Source organism: Microtus ochrogaster, linkage group LG5 (assembly GCF_000317375.1).
Source record: "Microtus ochrogaster isolate Prairie Vole_2 linkage group LG5, MicOch1.0, whole genome shotgun sequence".
NCBI lineage: Eukaryota > Metazoa > Chordata > Mammalia > Rodentia > Cricetidae > Microtus > Microtus ochrogaster.
The window spans coordinates 55,413,522-55,439,997 of NC_022031.1; the positions used below are offsets into that span (position 1 = coordinate 55,413,522).

General features: G+C 40.0%; 1 long non-coding RNA gene across 1 annotated transcript in view; it reads left to right on the forward strand.

Moving 5' to 3' along the window:
• The window catches only part of LOC106144212, a 15,628-nt gene extending 3,612 nt beyond the window's left edge, over positions 1 to 12,016 (forward strand). Inside the window, exon 2 of the long non-coding RNA XR_001229280.2 lies at positions 4,649 to 12,016. This is a non-coding gene — a long non-coding RNA (uncharacterized LOC106144212). The remainder of the gene's footprint in view (positions 1 to 4,648) is intronic.
• Positions 12,017 to 26,476: the final 14,460 nt, after the last annotated feature.

The following is a 26,476-nucleotide window of genomic DNA, read 5'->3' on the forward strand; positions in this document are numbered from 1 at the left end:
TAGATGATAGATAGATTGATAGTAGATAGATAGATAGTAGATAGACAATAGATATTAGATAGATGATGGATAGTACATAGATGATAGATAGTAGATAGATGATTGATAGATGATAGACAGATGATAGAGATAGATAGATAGATAGATAGATAGATAGATAGATAATGATGATGATGATGATAGATAGATAGATAGATAGATAGATAGATAGATAGATAGATAGATAGATAGATTATAGATTTTTGAAGTTTTGTGCCTATAAGATGACTCAGTAATAAAACTTGTCAGTGCACAATGGTGTAAACCTGACCTCAGTTTGCACCCTAAAACCCATGTAAAGTTGAAAGAAGAGAAGTAACTCTACAAAGTTGTCCTTTGACCTCCACATACACACCGTAGCACACATGTTCTTTCACACACATGTAATATATACACAGACACAGACAGAAAGACGGACACTCATATTGTATTAGTATACACACACAAATACACACACACACACACACATAAATTTAGAAATTCATGGAGTAGCCTAAATCTCCATGACTCTTTGAAATCCCTTATTGCTAACATATAGATGACAAGAATAAAGTACATTCTGTTCTTCAATGCCTAGGAAATGGTATGTTATTGACATGTAACCTTTTAGAGAAGAATCTTCTATGCATCCCTTTTTTTAAAAATCAACTGTCCTTACGGTCCAGGCCTATAAAACATGCAATTCCTTACATTTTAGCTAGGGTGAATTTTACCCTCCTTAAGCTTCTCATCACTTAAGTGGCTTGATTGAGAACTTCTGTGTCACTCCAAAGTTCGCGGAATCCATTGGACTAAGCCAAGGAAAGCCTGTATGTTCACACACGGTTGAGCATGGCTGTGCAGTCACTTTCAAATGCAGCTGATGCTACTGGGGGGATGCAAGTTCTGACACAATGTTTAGACAAGCCTCCGGAGAATTTGTTTCTAATGAACCACTTTCCAGACTAAATACGTACTCCCTTGCTTTCCGCACAAATCTTTGCCATTAGCCATGACTGTTTCTATATAAAGCTTGGAGTAGATGCCTGCATTTTTAGTTTTTCAAGGAGAATTAAAATAGTTCCAACTGTCTATCAGAATCCAGCTCTGGGAGAACAGGGGGGAGCCGGAAGCTGACAACACAGCAGCACTGAGGTGGACCTTGTTATCAGTTTACTGATGGACACAAATCATTTCCCACTCCTTTGACTAGTAATCCAGTGTCACTTTTATAAACAAAGTTGTCACATCTGCCAGCTTTGGACTCGTGGCAGCCCTCTGCTACCCAACATTTGATGCTTCTGTGTGACTAGGAATTGGTGGTTTCACTTTAGTTCCCATTGCTGAGCCTCTTTCCCCAGCCTGTATATCCAAACGGGAGATGACCTAATCACTAGACGACATCCTTTCTCCTCTCTCAGACACCTATATTAGCATCAGATAATGACAGCGCTCTCTGCCAACAGGTCTTGTCCAATTGCTATTCTGAAAATAGGCCCACTGCAAGATTCTGGATTCTTTCTTGTGACGGACAGCCTCAACGGGATCATTAGCCATTTGAAAGGAAAACTGCTGCATGTGGGTGGAATTGGATAAAAACATAATGAGTCATTTAATTTTGCTAATTGTAGCAATTAGGCTACTCACAAGCAGCTCCCACTGCAGAGAGCCAAATGGAAGACATGGCAAGCAGCCATGTGCCCACAGAAATGAGGGGCTCAGAAACTCTCCAGAGGGTGGTCAAGGCATTCAGCAACCTCACCCTCTACCTGAAATTTTCCCTGGATTCCACAAGGAAGCAATAATTAGACTCTTGTTTATTGCATGCAGTAACCCTGCCCCGAAATGCAAAACTTAGAAAACTGGATAGCCCAGGCTTTGCTACTCAAGGAGGCTTGCTGCCTCTGACTCCTCTAATCAATCAGGTAAAAGGTCTGCATATTATACTGACAAACACAAGCACAAAAACAAACTAAGTTAATGCTGCTTCGGCTAGCTTGTTTGCCTGTAGCTTTCCTTGCTGTTTGATTTCCATAGCATATGAGAGTATCATTTTGAAGAATTCACTGTATGCTGGTGCTGTGCTGACAACCCTTACCTCTGGGATCGCATGAACACCTCACAACCAATGGTGAATGATAGCATTTTTGTCTGACACAGCTTCAGCTCAGAGACAGTAATTGGCTTGCCAAAGGCACCACAACTAGGCTAGCGAAACCTAGAAATAAAAGTTAGGCCCAACTTCTACCAACTAAAAGATTTTTAAGAATTGTGGCAACCTCACCAAGCCCACTTTTGATTCAGCAAGTCGAATAGAAAACCAGAATCATGTCCCAATTTTTTTGAGGAACATTTCATAAAACTCAAGGAAGTCTACCAAAATGAAAACCTCAAAGAACTACCGATGGTAAGAAATGAAAGTCTCTATCACATGAACCTGAATACTACTTCAACTCTGACTCCTTATGTGTGCATCAGTGTTGTTTTTCCATTTAGGCAGTAGTTCCCAGTCCATGACCCCGATCTGCACTAAAAAATTCGGAAATATAAAGTAACCTGGGACTTCTTTCCTCATAGTGTACATATGTCTCACATCATTGCCCAATTAGGGAGACGAAAAAAATAAGTTATCAAATCTACTTAGTGAAAGAGAGAGACTCTGAGATGACATCATTTTCATGCTATAAAGTAATCTATTCCCATTGCCTTTTTTTTTATTAAATTTTGTTTACTATCTTATGTGACAAGAGTTTAAGAGGATTTTTAAAGCATTAGCACTAATCTAGAAACATCATCTTAGGTTGAAGAATTAGATTCAAAGACTATACCAGTGTTTATTAAATAGTTGCTGAATTCTAAAACATTTGGCATGTTCTTTCCCCGCCCCTCCAGTTTAGAGGCAGTGAACTAGAAGGGGGATGGCTAATCTGCCCATCGAGGCCCTTACTTCGGAACGGGCATTACATAGGAACTGTGTGTGTAGCTTGATCAGATGCTGAAAAAGGAGCAGATAATAAACCAAATCATTTCCCAATATGCTTTTGGTTTTTAAAATTCTCGCAAGGGTCGGTTTCAATGGCAAATGCAAAGCAGTATCTATCCTCCTGCTTTAAGTTAAGCAGGTCTTGGAGAAATGCTATTAAATCAGAGCTCAGTAATTTTAATAGAATATTAAAGGAAATCCCCATTGTTTTGTAGATAAAACAACTGGAATCAGGAAAGCTTTGCAATCAGGGTCATGTAGAAGACCCTTATTGATTCCCTTGGTCATTTACTCAGCAAGCCTGACCCTTGTGACCACAGCCCCTAGACAGCAAACAGGTACAAGGCAGCATTTGTCCTAGCAACTGACAGTAGGTTTTCCGCTGCTCAGCTGGTTCCCAGGCCTCATCTCCTACCCTTTTCTGCTCTAGCACACTGATGCTGCCCTCACCACCATCTATACTTAACTCTCCAGTGAACAGTAAAGAAACAAAAACTTTTCTAGGATTTTCCTCTAACTACCCATAAGCAATTGGCACACACCGACAGACATGCAGCATCTACATAACTGTGAGCCCTACGTCATTGCTCAAAGGAAGAGAAGGGAACAGTGATACCACATCCTGGCCACAGAGCTTCAAGCCACCATCATTTCATCCAACCCCAGGTCATCACTTTTTAGACATTTAGACACACAATAGAAGCGTATAGTTGTGGATGAGATGCTTGCAGAACAAAGACCTCATTTAACATCAAATTAATTAATTAAAATAATAAGCAAATATTAGCAACATGGTACAACATAAAATTTTCTTTTGTGCTAGTACTGAAACCTGCCACCTACTCTGTTATTAGTTTCAGAAAATGCGAGGTCTTGTGTTTTTATTATACTTGGATCTACCAGATTAAACCGGTTTGCCCTTTCCTTTCTCTACTTCTTAATTTGCATTAAAATGGAATTAATCACATTCTTACTTCAAGTGTTGCAAATGGGAACAAATGGAGATGTTGGGTTTAAGCTAATTTAATTTAACTACTGTAGTGGCATTCTGGTATGGAGTTGTATCCAATCAACACCTAATTATTTCAAATTAGTTCATTCTCAGTAAGTTCTAAGATACCCCTAAGTGTGTGGAAAATACATTTTGAGCTTCCATCACTGGAAGAAATTCCTGTTTTTATCCCAAACTTGCAAAGTGTCCTAACGCACACTCACACTGCAACCCAAGCCGGCACTTGATTTGAGTGTGTTGAGTACCATGAAGTTCACACGGCAATTAAACCTGTGGTTTTCTGTGGAGCCCCCATGATTATTTTTTTTTATTCTGCTCAAAAACAGGAAAAATGGGACCCCGCCCTGTAACCAGAGGACACCAGCCAGCTGGTGAAAGAATTAGAACTTGCATTTCACAACACTGACATACTCAGCTTCCCTTGCGAACCCTTCGAAAGTGCTGTGCATAATAAGAGCTAGGTCTCCAGAGTTGGTTCCAAAGGCTTAAGGGGAAGCATTGTCCTTGGTCAGAATTAGAGTCATGGAGCTCTGTGAAGAGAACTAAGGAGTGGAATGAGCCAGGACCCTCAGACACAGCCAAAGCTGCCACACAGCTCAGACTATTCATGCTTGGGTCCCCTTCTTTTTTTACAGAAACACCTTGGAACTTGTCAAGTTTTACTGGAGATGAATTGCAGTTCATTAATCTAACAGACACTTAAACCTTGGAAATTCTTGACTTGTACTATTATAATCAAACTACTAGGAGAGAACACGAATCAGCAGATGGCAGAGGGCCACTTGTTCAGTGCTGTGCCCTGACGTGTCCACGCCTGAAGAGAACAACCTCTGAGAAGCAGAGCTGAGGAAATCGTGCTACCTGGTCTCTCACCACAAATGCCGTCAGTGTCCATGGTATCCATCCTCTTTCTTTACCTTTTCTAGTAAGAACTGCTTTAAAAAAAAAATAAGCCAAGGAATTCCTGGGGGCTTGTATAGCTCAGAGAGATGGGTATGGGTCAAAGGGACTTGCTTCAAGGGGATGGAAACCCACTTGGAAATGAAAAGAGTCTGTTATCTTTTAATAAGTGATCTTGAGTACCATCGCTGCTTTTGGTTTGTTCCATGTCAGCATGATAATAACCAATGTGTAAAGCTTTCGTTGATAATTCAGTTTCAGAGGTGAAATCTGCAGTTTGAACTTAAAGGGGTAGTTACAGAGTAATTTGATGCCTGCCTTCCTAAGTGGTAACATTATCAGTTCCAAGCCAGTATCCATTTCAACAAGGAATCAACTAGCCTATGGCTTCTCAGATCACATACAATCTCGGTTATGACCTGAAAGGTGACCAACCAAATGGCATTAATGCCAACATTTTCATTTACAAGAAGACAGGAGGACAAAGAATTTACAACTGTGATTTCTTTCATTTCTCTTTTTCAAATAAAGGTGAAAATGAAGTTGTCAGAGTTCAGTTATAGAGTATGCGAGAGTGTGATGTGCGTGTGGCCTTAATTAAATTTTCCTTATACTCTTTTGGCTTCGGTTTTAGAAGGTAGATCTAGATAAAAGAGTAAAAGTCGTCAAGTGTGTCCATTAAGCGCTTTGGAAGAAGAAGATGGAGTACGGATCGCTGTGTCCCCATAGGAGCACTTTGGTGGCTCTAGCAGGATGTTCCCAGAGCTTCTGAGAGCACTCCTAGGAATCCATGCTGGTACCCAGGCAAGTTATTTTGAGAGTGATCTCTGGATGTAACCATTAAAATTGAATGGTAGAAAGGTAACCTTCACAGGTTAGTATGCTGAAATATGTTTGTTTTCTAACCCTACACCCTCCTGTGGGATGTACCATGAACTGGTTAACTGTGGGGACATAGGAACAATAACAGTGCTCCCTAATAAGGCTCAGGAGTACCTGTGACCATAATAGTGTTGGGTACCAGGATAGAAGGTTTCTAACAAGGTACAGAGCCAAGAAAAACCTGTCCATCTCTTGTTAGGAACACTTAAGTTTTTTTTTAAAAGTAGCCACGTAAACTAATTTCTGCCATTCTGTAATTATGGCAATGCACATGTCCTCTTATAAAGGAACAAGGCCTGGCTAATGTGGGAAGATGGAAGTCATATAGGAAGCTCCATTTCAAGACTGGCTTTTTCTAAGAAAACCTTAGCTCTGGTGGTTTTCCTTGATTAGTGATCCTGTAATGCTCTGTACATCAAGAGCTGCTGGTGAATAATAAAACAAGAGATTATAAATCACCCTTACTTATTATACATAAAGTATTTAATTATCCCTCTGTTAATAACAATGAGATTCAGGGTTACCACGGCCTTACTCATCATCCCATTGTAAATATGTCAGTCACAACAGGTCTGTGTTCAAACACACACAACCCAGTTCAGCCAGTATCATCCTTCTCGCAACACAGTTTGGATCTTGAGTCCATCAGTCAGCCACCTGATCTGTGCACCTATTCCGGGACTCCTAAGTCTGTGCAAGTCATATTCAGAACAACAGAAGAAAACAAAAGGACAGTTATGCAATTTTCCCACCGAGACAAAATACACTAGACTGTTGATCACCCCAAAGGTCTGACTGTTCCTCATGACTGGCTTCTTTGAATTTTCCAGATGATTACCGAGCAATTTTCACCAAACCAAAGTAGACACTGTAGCATTCTTTAAAAGTAAAGACTGTCCACCTGAATGCAAATACCCCTAGGAGTAATCAAGAAGTCGGCCGCTCAAGCAGCACCTATGGTTTTGTCGTGGCATGTATCTGGAAACTCTCTGCCAGAGTCCAGGAGTTCCAAGCCTATGGTTTCCCATCCTGTTGTCTGGCGTGCACACAGACAAACTGCTCAGGTGTGGCTGGTGGAACTTAACTTTCTGGCGTAGGAATCTTTTGTTGGAGACATTCTGCTGCTAACGGTTCTCTTTGCTGTGCAAAGAGAAATAAATCGTGCGGAGCAATTGTGGTCTACTTTTATTTTCTTTCTGAAAGCGTGTGGGTGGAAGGGGTCGGGTGGCTAAACACAACTGAGTGAGGACCTCCTGAACATGGCTGCTCTTCGAGGCCTTGCAGCAGCTTTCCTACACAAGGAAACTTCTTTTAGCCTTTGCTAGAATTATGTTTTATTATTTTATCATTATTCTGCTCTTTGTAAATCTTAAACATTTACAAAATCTACCAAACAGAATGGTTTAAGGAAAATACAAAATTTTTAACTTTTTATTGTTCAAATACAACTTTTTATTTTACGTGTCACTTATAATTTCTTAAAGCTAAAATCGTTTAAATTGTTTGATAGAATTACTTCATGGTGAATGTTATGACTACAGTTGTAGGAGAAAGGCTTTTTTCCCCAAATCAAACAAGTTGTCTAACATTGGGATTCGGTTTGCTGATGTCATTCCAGTTCACAAGTAATCGCTGCTTACTGTGAATATTGTAACGTGAGGGTTTCCCTAGTTAATCCCTGCCACGTTTCTCCAGGAGCGGGGAAACAGACATGCTGACCGCGAAGGAAAGCCGCCTTCCAGAAGGAGGGCTTCGGGCCCTAACACTGACCCAGGTGTGTTGATTCCTGGTAACTTGGGGAATTGATCCCGCTCCTTCTGAGCTGCTGGGTGGTGAAGATGCGAATGTCCTTAAGTCGAGTGATGTTTGGCAGCAAAACACACAACCTGTCCGACCTATTTCCCTTTAAGAGCTCTTCAGCGGCTCAGTGTACTCTGGGGCCCTTGTTGTAGGTGAAAAAAATCTTGAAGAGGAATTTGGTTATGAAAACATCTTGAAAGATTTCCAAAGACAGAGCAAAGGTTCCCAAGGACCCAGGGAGGGTTTTGATTGTGTGAAACCCTACGTTCAGAGTCAAGAATAACATCATGAGCAGATGACAAAATTTCTTCTTGAGTCTCTCCTTTCTTTAGGTTTAGAACACCTAAACCTCACCACTAAGCCATGTTTGTCCACTGCTACTTGGCTGTTTTGTACCCTACCCTGAACACAGCTGTGGCCACAGCTGAGGTGCCCACAACCCCCACCGCCCAAACACTGCTTACATGCACCCTGAAGGTTTTGGCTTTCCTTTTCCTCTTGGGATTTTAAGTCATCCGTCTCTGCACCTGTGTTACAGGTGATTTTACAACAAAAAAGGAGCAATTGATTGGAAGTTGCACACAGAAAAGCAGTTTCCCTTATGGTCTTTGATTATGAGGAGATTGATGTGAAATTTATAATTTAGTTGAAAAGCAGAAATCCCTGTGTTGAACATTGTGACTGTTTTACACATGTTTAAAGATATTAAATGAAACAATATCTTTTTACACTATGGCGTGTATTCCATTCTGGGTTCAGGCATGAGGGCTTGTGGCAGAGACAGGAGTAAAGAAACCAGGAATCTGTCCACACCTGGGTCCTGACCCCTACTCTAGCCCTTTACCTCAACACTTACTTTGGCCTCATTGATCCCATATAAAAGAGTGAGGTTATTTGTTTACCTACCTCATAGGGCGTTTTAAAGACTGCAAGAGCTGGCAAAGACTTGGGTTAGAGAGTACCACGCCTCTCGCTAAGTAGCAGGAGCGTGGAGAACCGTGTGCGCCACAGAGCTAAGAAGAGTGGGTACCGCAATTGTCTGAGAAATAACAGCTGTTCCAGTTAACACAAGAAACTTTTCCCTTAGAGGTCTAGGTAGAAATTACAAGCCTTTAATGAGAACAAGCAGCTTTCATATAGACCTGGAGTGTCTCCAGGTAGATAGACCTCTTTCTTCTTAATCACATCGAATTGTACTAAGTGTTCATAAATACATCTAGAAAACCTGGCCCTTTCTGATACCTCAGGAGTTGCATGGCCGCCCCCATTTTTTTAGAACCAGGTACAGTCTAATGCAGTACTGGTGATGCCAACTGAACTTCTAGAACCGAGTCCTGGATGGCTATATTATTAAGATTTGATTTGGAATGATTTATCTGGGTTTGTGTTTCATTCCTAACACCTTTGCCACAGAAGAATGTGGAGCCCCCTTCCTGTTTAGAACTCTTGAGCTGATTTGGCTTCACGTTAGAAATGTATTTCAAACATTTCAGAGAAGTGCTTGTACAATAGTTTCAGCAATATATTGAAATGAGTGGACCTGCATAAATGCAATACACAGAAGTGAGTCCTATGAAAGATTTAAAAAGGCAGGAAGATGTAGGAAAAACAGCCCCGGTGAAATCCTGGACACCTCTACCAAAGCAATGTGTCCCCTTGCTTTAAAGACTAAACATAACCAGAACTAAATGTATATAATATGAGTTGGGGCTATAAACATTTGCAAGTTTTGAGTCATAGGGGCAATACTGTGAAGTAAGAATATACCCATGGAACTATGCTAGAAAATGGGGGTAATATTTTAAGGATGTGGCTCCTTTGGGTACCCTTGTTTAACAATTATACTCATCTACAAAATAAATTTTATAGTCTTAAAAATTGAAATAGTTTCCAAATTTTCCCTTGAGGAATGAATTCAAAATCATACTGCACTTGAATTACATACTATGTTGACATCCGATATAATCTCTTCTGGACTCTAAAATTTATTTTCCATTGGACTTAATCAAAGATTTAAATTTTCAAATTGGTTAAACATTTCTAATGCATGACATTAGGCTTTCTGCAGCACGATCATATCATAGAAAATTGTGTGACACCTTCAAACTATCTGCACTGCCAGAAAAATCTGTTAGCACAGACTGGTCACGTAAGCACCAGGCATGAGTCAAAGGTAATTTGAATATTCCTCAATTTCTATCCCCTTCCGATATCAATATTTTTCTACCCAAAATGCAAAAGTGTATCCTTTCTATCATGAAACTAAGGATCAGTTTTTATTCAGTTTTATACAGAAACCTGAAGTCAACTATTCGGTTGAATTTCAGGTGGGTTTTCTGGGATTAGCAGGAGGCACTGCAGAGAACATGCGACAGAGAGGTTTTATCACCAAGTGCAACACAGAACCTAAGCATGCCAGGGCTGGACAGCTCTGGGAAGCAATGGCTTAGGGTTTTCACCAGCAGAGAAAAGCACAGTGCCAACAACGCGTCCTTTAGCACAGATGCATGTGATTACTCACTCCAGGCCCATCATTCGGCGAGTGCCACATATCTGATTGTTTCTAAGTACAACTGCCAAGTTCTATGGCTGCATCTGGCTAACATTCTTTTCAATGAACAAGTGATAAACCCAGGCACACAGAGATAAATTCTCGTCTGCTTAAAAGAAAAATCTCCCAGTTTATTTATATCAACTATATCACTAATATATTAACTTCACAAAGCTTTCTCATCCACTCTTTGGTCAACTGTTTATTTGAGCCTCGCTTTCTCTCATCAGTGGGGCAAAATGGAAGAGGACATGGTTGACCTGAATGGGAATCTTGCTTCTGATAAAGAGAGAGAGAGAGAGAGAGAGAGAGAGAGAGAGAGAGAGAGAGAGAGAGAAATCCTGCTTTTCTTCTCCATAGCCAGGTAGCTCAGTAGCCTCAAAAGGACCCGGTGATAGATGGGAATATGGCTTCTGTTCTCAGAAGGAAGAGAGTCAATAGGAAACCAAGATGTCTTTCCTCTTTGAAGCCAAGCACTACCCTGAATTTAGAGCTAATGTGAGAGAATACTGTCTCTCCTTTTGGTTACCATTCTCTCTCATTCTTTTGCAGTTAGGGTTGGAATTTCCAGTAATGATAAATAATGTTACTTTGTATGATGACTTCAGTGTATGTATTGTGAAAGAGTTAGCTACAGAAGACTGGGAAGCTTGCTTCCTCTGTATTTCCATCCAAGCAAGGGCTTGGGAAAGCACCAGTCACGCTGACAGTCTGGACGAACCAAGGGTATCCGTGAGGACAACCGTTTTGCTGTGTATGAAGCCATCGTACAAGGTGAACCTGCTTCCAAATGACAAGGGTTTGGACTGCTGACACAGGCTCTTCATTCGCTCATGATTTTATCCTGTAAGTTTCACATGTAACTACCTCAGCTACTGGTGTCTGATTTAGAAACACCGTTCACTTCGCCATTATTAAATTATTTCATGGAAAATATCAAAATGTTATTTGGTGTGAAGCAATTTTCAGAAGTTTTAAGAAGGCATAAACAGCTCGACATCCGCCAGTTCTACTGTTTTTGGTTTCTTTCTAAGCATAGTTTGGAATTAAAAATAAAAACCACTTCCACCCAGCATAAAGAGAGGTTGTATATATTTACTTAATTTGCCTTAAATATGTTGTGGGTTTTTTCCTCTGTCCATTTATTTTTTCTAAATTTATCTCTGAAAAAAAAACCCAATGCTGGTAGATGAAGAACGACCTGAAGAGAACAGACACTGGGTTCTCAGCTCCCAACTTCAGCTTACATAGTATTCTGATCCACAGTGGCCATTTTTGTGTTTCTCTCTCCATTTCAGAAATAAGGTGTGTGCAGGCAACGTGAAGACACTTCCCCTGGACAGCGCGGTGCCTGGCCTCGGGTGCAAACCTGCCGGTCCTGTGCTCTTACTTTGTAAACACTGTACAAATGTATTTGGAATTTTATTTGGAAAACAAAAAAAAAGAGTTAAATGAGTTATTAAATTCCTTCCTGTAAATATATATAGAGAGATATACATATTCCAACCCCGCATAGCCAGACATTCCTTTAGCATTCCGATTGTACATGTGTCTTTCTCGGCAGGAGCTGCTGCCCTGGGCAGTGGCCCCGAGTGCCCTAGCTCAAAGCACAGTGCGTGGAGTATTTGATCTACTGCGGTACTATAGTTATTTTGGTCAGTTAAGCAAGTTGCAATTTGTGATGACATGAAGTGGAAAGTAGTGCTTCATAATGAATAAATCTCCTGGGTTATCTGATTTTTTTTTCTTGTAAAACTTTAAAAAAAAAAAGAAAACTTGAAATTTTATATATTTGGATTTTGTAGATTTTTTTTATTTTATTGCAACACAAGGTACCAAAATCATTAAATAAAGTACACTGTGGTCATTTTAACAGAAGTCTGTTACTCATTCTTTCCGAGTCCAGAAGAACAGAGTACAGTTAGTGTAGGTGATGGTCAGGGGCATCAAACTTTATTTTCAAGACAGTAGGACCCAAAGCCATAAATAAGCAAACCTGAGTTCTGACACATTTGAGACACGTTTAGCATTAAACTATATCACTATTTTTCTTTTTCCCTTTCTGTTTGGAAATAGCTTACTATGTTGCCCAAGTTGAAACTTGAGAGCATCCTGCCTCACTTAGCCTTTGGAGCCGCAAATCACTGGAGTTCCAGATATATCACAGTATGCACAGCTTCATTTTTTAAATGCTTATTTCACTGACTGTATTTGTTAGAAGCTTTAAAGAATATTATCCTAGAACCAATACAAAAACTAGAAAGAAATGTTTGTAACCACAGAAACTTAAAAAGGAAACTAAATTGCTTGACTTTAAGTGAGAAAAATTTCCCACAAACAATGTACTTTCAAAACTATGATGTGTCTATTTCCTTTTCCTACATATTAGTCTTACATCTCATGTAATTCTTTTTCTTTGGTCTATTTTTGAAGAATTTCTCTGTTCTAAAAACAGTGTGAGTCCTACAGGTTTACAGAGCACTCTAAGTTTGAGTGAATTGGTAACATAAGAGGGAATTGCATGCGTGGAAATGTCCATCGATAAAGATGAGAAATGAGCTTGGGTGGTCTCAGCATCAGGAGTACTTGCTGTGTTACCATGGGAACCAGAGTCAGATCAGCACAAGTAGTACTTGCTGTGTTACCGTGGGAACCAGAGTTCAGATCAGCACCAGGAGTACTTGCTCTGTTACCATAGGAACCAGAGTTCAGATCAGCACAAGGAGTACTTGCTGTATTACTGTGGGAACCAGAGTTCAGATCCCAATATACACATTAAGCAGCTCACAACTACTTTACTCCAGTTCCACTGATATACACACATACACAAAATGAGTCATTTTAACAGAAGTCTGTCCCTTATTCATCCAAAGTGAAGAAGAGCAGACACATACACACAGAAACACACACATATACACTTCACACAGATATATATGTATATATGTATATATAATACAGAGAGAGACACACACAGAAACAAATACACACATATCATGCACACACAGAGAAACACACACACATACTTTATACAGAGAGACACAGACATATACACACATATTATGCACACACACTGCAGTCATTTTGACAAAGATATACATATATCATACACAGAAAAACACATACTTACACAAACATACACACAGAAATATTATTTTAAGTAGAGATACTAGAAACAGATAAGAAAAAGTTTAGATGTAAGAGAAGTAAGAAAATGTTTTCAAGATTTGCTTGTTTCAATGAGGTATGGTAGCCAGTGCCCAAAAGGCAACATTTGAGAGATAAAGGCAACACCAGAAAATCAAGGTCACCCTTGGCTACACTGAACGTTCATGGCCAGCCTGGGCTACATGACAAAGTCTCAAAAATGCTTGTTTTTAAAAATGTGTACAACATCACCACCATTGCCATCACTGTCACCACCATCATCATCACTGATAGTGTCTGGGAACACTCCTGTCACCATCACCATCATCACTGACAGTGTATGGGAGCACTCCTGTCACTGTCATCATCACTGACAGTGTATGGGATCACTCCTGTCACAGCTTGGATGAAGGGTAGGGGGCAACTTTATAGACTCACTTCTCTCCTGCTTTTGCATGAGTTCCAAAACCACATTCTGGTGTCAGGCTTACAGAGGAAGCATCTTTCCCTGCTGGAACCTTGCTTCTGTTTAGAGTAACTTTTAGATTTTCCTTTTTTTCTCAATTATTATAGTAGCATATGCTAAATATAAAATTACTTGAAACCTACAATTTCAATTGACGAGTTCATTCAAATTTTTTGCAAGCATTGATGCTTTTCACTCTGTTGATTCGACAAAGTTTTAGAACAATCATGTGTGTGGTGCATTCTACGAAGGTTACAAGTGTAAATAAAACCACTTTATTCTTAAGGAATGTAGCCTGGAAGGGAAAGTAAGCAAGATATACAAAGTATGACTATCGATGTAAAAGCAGCACAGATGGGCAGAACTTTCTGACACCATTAAACACAGTCTGCAAGAGGTCAAGGTGTGCAATGAAAGTTACAGTGTAGAGGAGCCTGGATCTTCAAGTGAGAGAAGAGCAGCATCCCTGGCCCTGGTAGGCCTTCAATGGCATTATGATGTGCATAGACACAGTCATTCCTGGCTTCTGTTGCCCTTGGACCAACAGTGTGCAAAAAAAGACAAACTAACATGATTACCTCAGCATTCACTGTCTGAGAGCACAGGTGAAGAGAAGTGGATATATATTAATGCTGTTTTGTGCTTACAACAAAGAGTAAGAACTGCTATTACAATACATAAGTTGGGTTTATATTTGAAGGGAGATTTTTTTAAAAGAAAACACACCACAGTTCTGAATGAGACACTTTAATACGAAATGCAACTTCTTGAGTTATCTATAAACTTAACTCCAAACAATGCACCAGCGTTGTATTATAATGCTTGACAAGGTAAGCATCCCAGAACGGTCAGCTGTCTTAAGATAAGGACATGATGGATCCCTTCCCTTCCAATCTATTATAGGGTACAAAATCCATAAGCAGACACTATAAGCACAAAAAAATACAAACCAAATACTGTGGGAAATACAGCTACTAAAATGATGTACTTATATTGTCTTAAAATGAAAACTGTCTTCCAAGTTTCATATTAAATGCAAGAGAGAATATGAACAATGATTTCTTTCTCTTCCCTTAAAGTTCTTTAAACACAGATGTCCGGGAAACAAGTGCCGGTGCTATTGTACCTCCTTTGCTTGAACAGATGTCCAAAGCCAAGTACACAGAGGTCCTTTACAGGGAAAGCTGAGAACAACTGTAAACAACAAGAAACTAAACCTATGGCTGCTCTTACAGGGCGAGGCAAAACAACAGAAGCAAATACTGTCACGGTAACATGATTCCAATAAACAGGAATGGTAACTGTTAAAAATACATTTTGAAAGTAAAGGGTTGCTGTTCTTGGTTAAACCACAAATAATGACACAGTATCAACAAAACACAATACAGTAAGTTTATAGAAGTTTATAGTGTATCAAGCAAATGCCCACTTAATGAGATGGGTACTGGTAAGAAAACAGCTGGCTGGCACTAAGCACACAACTGCCTAGGAGTCATGTCGTCTGACACACAGTACCAGTGTAAGGGGCTCACAACCATGTTAGGTGTGAACAGATGCCTCTTGGCAGACATTTTTAAGAGAAAGAAACCTTGTAGGCTAACTTGCAGATTTACATAAATGATTTATACACAGTACTATTTTATAAAGTCCATAAGAGTAACTAGAGGACACGTCAGAATGTTTTTCAGACTAAATACATACAAGAAAAGGTAAGAGGGGCTGGAGAGATGGGTCGGCGGTTAAGAGAGCACCTGATGCCCTTACAAGTGACCAGGATTCTATTCCCAACACCCACATGATGGCTTCCAACCATCTCTAACTCCAGCTCCAGAGGACCGGAAGTCCTCTTCTTACATCCATAGGCACTGCATGTCCATAATGCACATGCCCATATTCAGATAAACACTCATACACTTGAAAGAAAATCAAACTAAAAACAAAAGGAAGTGATAAGAGATGAGAGTCATCTTGGACAGGACACTGGGCCTGCTGGCGATGTGGGAGAAGTCCCTCTGGGTTGGTTAGTCAGCATGATTCAAGTATGTCAGCACAGAATGTCCACAAGGGGTCTCTGATGACCTGTAAGAGAATTTGAAGCTAGGGATAAACGAAACCATCCGTGGAACTAGTGCCGATTTTCAAAGCCTCTGCTACTGTTTTAACATAGGTTACCACCTAAGCCCTTGCTGAATTGTCACTGTCCTTGTGATGGTACTTAAAGGTTGGACTTTTAGAACATGCAGGTTCCACCCTCATGAGTAGGTGCCATTATCAGAGGACAAGATGAATCTCTTGTTTCTTGCTTCTCTCTTTCTCCCTGTATCTTTCTATTCCTATGATGCCTTCCCCTATGCTGAGTGTCTTCCCAGGATAACCTCAAGAGTCCCTCCTCTTCTCTATCCTGGACCACATCTCCAGTGTAAGCCCCCTGATCCATCAGAGGCCACAATGGCTACCAGAACTATAGGCCCCAAATCAGAAGGAAACCCCCTAGTCAACCAGAGGCCACCACAGACATCAGAAGTCCAGCCCCCAACTCAGATGGAAACTTTTCACTCAACCACAAGACAATCCAACCAGAAGGGCAAAGAGGAAATAGTGACTGAGGAACAAAACATCTGTCCAATAAAGACAAACTCAGAAATCATCACCCAGACTTATAATCACCCCAAACCCAGGTGCCTAGATGCTACTATAAGAACACAACCAACAAAAGCCAGGGTGTGATATATCATCACCTGAACCCAGGTATTCTCCCTGAATATTCCAACACAGCTAATGCACAAGAAAATGACCATAAAACCATAAAGATGATAGAGATCCCTTAAGAGGAAATGAATGAATCCCTTAAAGAAATAGAGGAAAAGACAAACAAAACATTAGAGGAAATTAATAAATTCCTTTAAGAAAGCCAAGAAAAACAAACAGGTGAAGGAAAGTAATAAAACTGTTGAATACCTGAAAATGTAAATAGAAGCAATAAAGAAAACACAAACTGGGGGAATTCTAGAATGGAAAACGTAGGTGAGCAAACAGGAACTGCAGACACAAGCATCACCAACAGAATACAAGAGAGGGAAGACAGAATCTCGGGAGCTGAGGATATGGTAGAAGAAATAAATTCATATTCAAAGGAAATTTTAAATCTAAAGAAATTCTGACACAAGACATCCGGGAAATCTGGGACACTATGAAAAGACCAAATCTAAAAATAATAGGATAGAAGACGGAGAAGACTCCCAGGTCAAAGATTTAGAAAATATTTTTTAACAAAATCATAGAAGAAAATTTTCCTAACCATAAAGGTGCAAGAAGCTTACAGAACACCAAATAGATTGGACTAGAAAAAAGTCCCCTTACCACATAATAATTAAACACTAAACGCACAGAACAAAGAAAGATTTTTTTTAATATTTATTTATTTATTATGTATACAATATTCTGTGTGTATGCCTGCAGGCCAGAAGAGGGCACCAGACCTCATTACAGATGGTTGTGAGCCACCATGTGGTTGCTGGGAATTGAACTCAGGACCTTTGGAAGAGCAGGCAATGCTCTTAACCTCTGAGCCATCTCTCCAGCCCCAGAAAGAATATTTTTTTAAAAAAATCTATGGGGGAAAAGGCTAAGTAACATATAAAAGCAGACCTATTAGAATTGCACCCAACCAGAAAAGCCTGGAAGACCTCCTGAAGATTCTAGGAGCCCACATATGCTAGCTCAGACTACTGTACCAAGAAAAAATTTCAATCACCACAGATGGGGAAAACAAGATGTTCCATGAAAAATCAATTTCAAACAGTCTCCATACACAAATCCAGCCCTACAGATGCTGTTAGAAGGGAAATTTCAACCCAAGCAGGTTAACTATATTCATGAAAATACAGACAATAAATAATTTCATACCAACAAAACCCAATGAAAATAAACACAGACACAATACTACTGACTACAAGAAAGTAACAGGAATTAACAATCATTGATCATTGATCTCTCTCAGTATCAATACATAGCCAACAAAGAGAGTGGGCCAAGAGAGACCTGTAGAAGAATGCAAAGAGATGTATACATATTCCCATGCACAAAATTCAAGTTCAAATGAATCAAAGACCTCAATATAAATAGAGTCACATTGACCCTGATAGAAGAGAAAGTGGGAAGCAGCCTTCAATGCATGGGCACAGGAGACTACTTCCTAAATTCAACACCAGTAGCACAGACACTGAGAGCAACAAAAAAGAAATGGGACCTCCTGATACTGAGAATCTTCTTAAAGCAAATGACGCAGTCAATAAGACAAAAAGGCAGCCTACTGAATGGGAAAAGATCTTCATCAACTCCACATCGGAGGACTCATCTCCAAAATATATAAAGAACTTAAGATATTAGTCGTCAAAATATCAAATAATCCAATTTTAAAATGGGGTACAGATATAAACAGAGAATTCTCAACAGAAGAATTTTAAATGGCTGAAAGACACTTAAGGAAATGTTCAAAATCCTTATTCATCAGGAAAATGCAAATCAAAACAACTCTGAGATACCATCTTATACCTGTCAGAATGGTTAAGATCATTATACATACAATTAGTTTTGAGCCAGGCAGTGGTGATGCACACCTTTAATCCCAGCACTTGGGAAGCAGAGGCAGGTGGATCTCTGTGGTCTACAAGACCAGCCTGGTCTACAGAGCTAGTTCTAGAACAGGCACCAAAGCTACAGAGAAACCTTGTCTCGAAAAAAACAAAAAAAAATAGTTTTGAAGTTCAGAAGTCTTGTTTGTTTTTTTAAGTCCTAGGAGAGAGAGTAATACTAACTAAATACAGGGGAATCCAATTTCTGTAGAAAAAGGAAGCAATCTCTCGTTGACATCAGGTGGCTTCCAGCCCTTAGCGCTCACTCTCATGGTCAGGATACAGTTCACTGTACAGTCTGTGCAGTAGTTTTTCGTCACAGTATGTGACTGGTCAAGGAGAGTCACACCACCCAATGTGGAGCATTCACACTGCATCCTAACCCATTCACACTGGCCGTTTCCCCTTAGGTGACTCTTGGGGGTCAGAGTTTATGTAGAATCAGAGAAAAGGCTGAGATCTCTGCCACTGTTGAGGTTCTGCTTCTCAAAAACCCTAAGCACATCACAGACCTTTATTAAATAAAGTTAGGACCAGCCAAAAAACTTGATATGTAACTTTATATAGCAGCTTACCTGGACAAGAGCCCCAGCTCAACAGACCTGGTCTTGAGCCCAGCATTCCTCAGTCCCACATAGGGCCACTGTGCTCCCAAGCTGTCCTCCAGGAGTGAGAGATCCACAGAGGAGAAGTGGGTGATGGGTTGGTTCTCACCCAACTCTAACTACTGCAGTCTTGGATCCATCAAGGCCAAGTCCTCTCAGCCTAGATCCTTCCTGTCCTTGACGCAGACTGCCCTGCGTCTTGATAAAATATGGACTCTTCCCTAAGTTTGAACTTCAGATAAATATATTTGAGACATTCTTATTCTTTATAAGTACTGCTTATCTGACTTGTTATTAGCTGTCTGCTGAAAGTAAACTATTTGTCTTTAGGGAAGAGCCCCTAGATGCTTACCCAATACCAAGTGGTCCACACAGCATTAAACAGACACTGAAGGTTGCATTTATATATTTATTTATATACACACATATATATTATTATTGTTACACAGAGAGAGAGAGACAGACAGACAGACAGACAGAGACAGACAGACAGACAGACAGACAGCACACCATGAATTTGAGAGGGGGTTTGAAGAGAAGAGAGGGAACAGGGAAATCGTGTGACTGTGTTTAAATTAAAATTTTTAAATGCTGGTAGGAATGCCTCTTGGTTATTTGTTTTTGTTTTGATGGATTGCCAGAGGCAAAGACATGGACGTGCAGAAAGACCAGCAATACAGAAAGGACTGAAGAGGTAGCTTGCAGCCTTTAGCCAAGCTCTGATGTCCTTTCGGACTTTGTGTACAACACACAAATTCAAAGATAAAATCACCATGGTTGGAAACACAGGGATCACAGAGCTGACAGCACAGGCTCTGGCCCTTGTAAGCTGTCCCTCCGCAGCCACCACATGAAACTTGCCCTGCTCCTGAGCAGCCCCTCGGAGCTCTCCCCCTAAGCGGCTCTCTGTTGATTTTGGCTACGTGTTCACAGGGGAGCTCTATCATACACCAAGCTTTCCATTTCCAAACCAAAAGGCAGTGCTACCAGGAAGATCTACTGCTTCGTGATCAATTTTTATTCCCAGATTAGAGAAAATGTGTCTTCCGAAAGCACTGAAACTATGCTATATTCAAGAAATACTGAACAATTCTTATTTGTCATTCTTTCTTTTCTAATCTCCGTACGCCATACCACACTCCTATCTTGATAATAATAAATGTCATCATTAATTAGACCAATAATATTCATATTACCTCCTTGAGAATTGTTCACACGATTTCAAAGACTTTCTTCCCAGTGCATCAGTAACAAATTATGTCTGAAGGTGATTTTTCTACTTTCGTTTCTCCATCTAGCCCTCAGGGCTTACTCTGTGGTTGGCATGCATCATTTTTGCACAAACTAGAGACTCTGTTCAAATTGCATCTACAGGAATTTTGCAACTAGAAAGCCTGCCTTTCCCATAGATCATCTCTTCAGGGACAAGTGTTTAAATCAGAAAGGAAAATACTGGTTGGAACTTATTTATCAACACAAACTGATAACATTAAGTGGCAAACCCTGCAACAATCCAAAGGGGACCGCAGCCAGGTCACTCTCTGGGAGACCAGAATTACTGACAATTTAATAATTGTTCTTTGATTGCCTATCTTCATTCTTAAGATGGATTTCGGGACAATTGAAATCAATACATCTGCCTCAAATGTACACAGTAGCTCAACACAGCTGACCCCGAACCTTGTGAGTCAAGAGACAGACAGGGTGAACGAGGAGTTTATATAGACTTAAGTTCTCCAGACCCTAAAGAATGTCACTGAAGTAACAAGGAAATAATGCTATAAGTTCGTAAAATTAATGTTTAATAAAATGTGTGACTAACAAAACAGATGTTCTCATATGGGAGCTTATTTATGTAATAAGTATGATAACTTTTAAGTGCACATAATAAAATTATGGCATTAATTAATATCATATAAATAATCCATCATATAAATATATGAGACAACCATGACTATAATACCAGTATAGTCACATAACTCATTTCAAGAAAACTGCCGTGGCTTTTGATATGCTATTTCTAGAACCCGCTAGTGTTTTTATCAAAAAATATTTCCAATGTTTACCTCTTTACTCCTTTGTGGTGATTGTGGATGGTCCTCACCTGCCTGCAGGACAACAGCCTAACATTTTCCCTCACGCTCCATATACCAGGAGGGGCTAATAAACTCCTCAAAACCATAAGACAAAACCTGCTGTCCCAAAATGGCATCGGCTGGGTAATTTAAATGGTGGACTCTGACTTCTCAGAGCTTGAGAGGCTGTCAAGTTTGAGATCAAGGGCCCTTTCCTTAATTTGCAGACATTACCTTTTAGTTGCAGCCTTCCCTGGAGAAGAAAAAGAACTTTGGCCCTCTTCCCTTCTTATAAGGACTTTAATCCCACTGAGGGGAAAGAGGTCTACCCTCATGACCTCAGATAAATCTATTTATATCCCACAGGTCCACCTTCAAATACTATTACAGTAGGAAGTATGGCTTTGTCATATGAATTTTAAGAATATAGAAATATTCGGTTCATAAAAACCTGGATGTTACTGGGATAATAAACAAAATGGGGAGACATAAACATACAGAGGAAATCAATAATTTTTAAAGAAAAGCTTTGAAAGTTGGTCGAACTGTGAACTTATTTAGATGAATACATTATATTAGACAATACCATGGGTTATGAAGAATGAGGCGGATGTCTACGAGAAAAGTAGTAAAAAGAAGCTAAGATCTAAACTCTAGGCACGCGTGGTGCTTTGAATAAAAATGCCCCCATAGGCCATAGGGAGGGGCACTATTAGGAGGTGTGGCCTTGGAGGAGGTGTCTCACTGCGAGTGGGCTTTGAGGTCGCAGAAGCTCAAGCCAGGCTTAGTGTGGCATGCCAGCCTCTTCCTGACGCCTGTTGAACAAGATGTAGAACTCACAGCTCCTTCTCTAGCACCATATCCACCTGCCTGCTGCCATGCTTCCCACCAGGACAAGAGCGGACTAAACTTCTAACAATTAAGCCACCCTAATTAAATGTATTCCTTTATAAGCGTTATTGGCATGGTATCTCTTCACAGCAATAGAAACTCTAACTAAGATAACATGTCACTAAATCCTTCCTTTCAAATCCCATCTAAAATGCTTTCAGATATTTTGTTTTATTGTTGAGTTTCTGTGGCCTGGAACATAGTCATGTGTAGTTATTCTAGTGTTTCCCTAGAAACCTGTGTCCTGTTTATTTCGGTGTGTGTGCTCTTCCTGTATTGACACACTCTCAAATGCCTTTCTAGAGCTTTTAATTTTCATAAATTCCATCTGATATTATGCATTTTCCCAAATTAAGAAATTAAACACTACTATAACTACACAGGACTGTGTTGCCAAGGCCTCAGCTTTAAAGCATCAGAACAAAGTTCTCCGAACTCAATAATTTCAACCACACTAATCCACATCTATTTTGCCACTTAGATATGGATTATTTTGTTTATTAAATTGATAAAGCTACTGTTTCTCCAACTGTGAGCACTAAAAGAGATAAGACGTGGAATTTTCCTATCTCATACTTCAGATAAAACTGAAAGAAACTCTGAAATAATGATAAAGCACGGGTCTTTTCTCATAGATAATTAGTTCTTGGTTTCTTGTAAACTTATCCTGCATTTTCCAATACTTGGAAGTAAGATTCAGAGTCCTAGTCATCTCGGTTCAGTCAATATGAGCTCGTAAAATATTCTTCCTATATTCTGTTTGGCATTTGGACATGCAATAGTTAATTCTGTCCTTGGCTTAGATACTTCATTGAGAGTCTAAAAATAAGCAGGTTTTTTTTTTTACATTCTTTTCTTTCCTAAGAATATGCCCTACTCTTAGCCCATACAAGAAAATAAATAGTAAGTACAAGGTTTAGAAGCCATCCCCCATCTCAGCCATTCACTGGGGAGCCACAGGAATTACCCTCCAGGGAAAACAGGGAAGAGTTCCGTAGTGGGACACTGGGTTCCCATCTTGGACTATACAAGAACATGAGAAGTATTCAAATTTAGGTTTCAGATCCAAGCCTCTCACAATAAAGTCAGTGCCCAGCCTGCCTTTCACCGTCCCACAGAGATTTCCCCATGGAGATCAATCAATCCATATAATACTGATTGAATGAGGTGGAGGGGAGACAATGAAATGAGTGAGATCTCTCTTGTATTTGGATTGTGGCCAGCAGAACAGCAGTTTGAATCAAGGAGAGGCAATTGTGCACAGTGTAGCTTGTACCCTTACAACACACCTAATGTCATAGACCCTGGGAAGGGGAAAGGGAGGTCCCAAACATGACAAATTATGAGCAGCTCAGCAACTCCACAAAGTGGAGGCCAAATCTATTTCACTTACAAAAAAAATAGATATTTACTTAGTTTTTTCCCCAATACTATGAATCAAAATTATGTCTGTGTTTACAAACATCTTCCATTTATAATAAAAGCTTAATTCTATAAAGTAACTTTGATTGAATCGATGTGGTTTGCAACCAAAATAGCTGAAGAAAACACAATTGTTTTGAAGATGCAAACTGTCCCCTCTGGTCAATTACATCACATTCACTCCAAGTAGCTCCTGACGATTTCAGGAGCGAAACTCATAATCAAGCATCACTTTCCCAGCGGCAACAAGAATGTGCGCATCACAGATGGAGAAACTGCTGCCAGGCTGAAAGCAGACCTGGACCAGAGAAAGAATTCTTTCTCATTCTTCCTGGGCGTGTCCCACTTCCATGTCACGCTAGCCTTTAAAGCAAAGCCCAAGCTCGCTTATTTGTGTATGATTATTTTCCTATGCTTCACCCCAATGAATTTCACTCAATGGAAAGTAACACGAAATATCAGATGGATGTGAGAAATTACATGGCAGCTTAGTCGATCACCAGATGTGCTGGAGATAGATGCTGTTGTAAGCAGTTTCCATAATCATTTCCTGTGGCTTCCAGACCAAATTACCATATTCCTGATGACTTCAAACACTTTAAATTTATTTTCTGAAGTTCTACAGATCCAAAGACAGAATAAGTATCAGCACTGGGTCATTCTGGAGGCTGCAGTAGAGAAACTGGACCCCTCCCTCTGCCAGCATCCAGAAGCTGACTATACTCCTTAACCCAGAGTCTCCCGTACGCCATCCCACCTCTTGACCCCATCAGTGTATCTCTTCACTGACTCTGGTTTCCTGCATACTTCTTATAAAGACCCTTGTGATTGCATCCTTCCGGAAAAATCCCAAAATCCTTAACCAGACCTGCAACATGCTCTTTGCAAAATAAGGCAACATATTCACAGGTTCCAGGGTAACCACTGACGCGCTTGATCGGGAACAGGTGCCAGCACACTTCGGTCTCCAAGAGGGTTCTCTTTCCCAGACTCGTTTAGACATGATGAATTAAATCATTTTCCTCTAGTTCCATGAGAATAAGGAGGTAAAGTCAAGGCCATATTTTCCAACATTGATAAGTAACCTGTGTTTTAGATTGATTAAATCTACATAAGTAACAACTAACACCCTCCTCCTAAACCCAGGGAACAATTTCAGTCTTTTCTTAGGGAAAAATGCGGAAGGCCCAGGAGGCAGCTGCTGCCGGCTTATATTCAGGAGTATGACCTGGGCAATGACTCATAACGAGGACATTTTCCAAGCATCCCCATGTGTGTGATGTTCAGTTAACTGTACAGACCCTTGTAATCCTTTCTCTTATGGTATTTCTGAAGATTACAGCTTTGTCCTCAGTTACTGATGGTACCGTCCCCATTTACACAGGATTTCCTACCTATAAGCCTCCATTTCGAGACAAGTATTATGGAGACATGCAGATACGAACGTTCAGAATCTTGCAAGATAAACCAGGCAATCTAAAGTGAACATGCCAGGATGTGGTGCTGTAAAGACACTGACAAACAGAACAGAGAAGAAAACTCAGGATGACAGGGGGCTGGGACAGACTGACAGAAAAGTGTATTGTTTAGATACAGGGCCTCCTGTCAAAGAAATACCTTTAAAAGAGGAATACAACTTTGGCACCTTGAAAAGATAACCCATAAGGTTATTGGATATATTAAGGTCAGATGTTTGAAAATCTTGGGCTGTTCTTCTCTATTCTTATAATGCAATAGTGAAATTGGTTCTCCATTAAATTTCTCTGTCTGGTTTTGAATATCTCTGTGATCTGTTTTATTAAGTTTTTCTAAGAACTGTATTTTAGCACTCAGCTTAGCCAACTCCTTTAGTGATAAGACAAAAATGATAAAGCTAATAATGTTTACAATTGTCATTACATAAATCCCATATAAATTAGAGATCCTTTCACTTAATCACTCCATTTTCAAACTCTCTAGCATACTCTCATACAAAGACCCAAATCTTTCCATTTTAATGGTTTTTTTCCATTTTTAAATGTGGTGAAAATTCTTCCTTTTAACTTTAAGAACTTCCAATTGTCTTACCAAATCTGGCGACAATGTTAGTAAAGATGTGAGGCTTATTGCTGCTGCAGAGAGCAGTGGAAGTCTTGCTGGATTTCCAAGCAGCTACCTAGATTGGTAACAGCCCAAGAGCGAGTTCAGGGAAAGCCTGCCAGGAGAGAGAAAAAAAAACTGCTTTTTTGTAAATGTTTACCGCAAACATAAGGTGCCAAATGTAGCACAAATAATAAAAACTGAAAGATAGGTATTGGGGTTCAACTTAAAGATCCAAAAAGCAGAGCAGCTCAGTCACTAGAGTTCTTACCTCTATGAACTCTTTAGACTAAAAAGAGAATGAGTTCCTGTCTCTTCCTTCCTTATATGCCTCTTTAGTGCTGAGAATAAAGCGGTGCACCACCACCACCACCACCTGGCTTCTATGGTGAACTAGTGTGGCTGCTGGGATTAAAGGTGTGTGCCACCACTTTCGACCTGCATGGCAGACTAGTGTGGCTGTTTTACTTTATGGTCTTCAGGCAAGCTTTATTTATTAAAAATACAAATGAAATGTCACTACTGTGGCCTCTCACCTACATTTAATTGCACGGGGCTCAGGTGATAGAGAGAGGCAGCCAGTTCCTATCGAATAAAATAAACCAAGCTACATTTTTGGCAATGAACTTATTAATAATTTCTAATTAGTATGGAGAAGTGTGTCCGGTAGAAGCCGTACAAAGAGGTGGATGTCAGACACTTCATCTTGCAGTGATGGAATTAGAGGCAATTTCAAGAATTGCCTCCATTCTTCCCAACAAAGATGTTCTTTTTGTCAGCTGTACCTGAACCAGGGAGAGAAATGTTGGTGGAAGGTTTCAGAGATTTCTGTCTGGGGTTGGCTGGCTGACACCATTGCTTTCAAGAGCAGGGAAAGCAGAAACTTCATTGTGGAAAGACATGGTAAGAAAAAATGGCGAATTCTTCATAGATCTTGAGAGGACAATAATCAACTTTATATGGAAAAACAAAAAACCCAGGATAGCCAAAACAGTCTTATATAATAAAGGAACT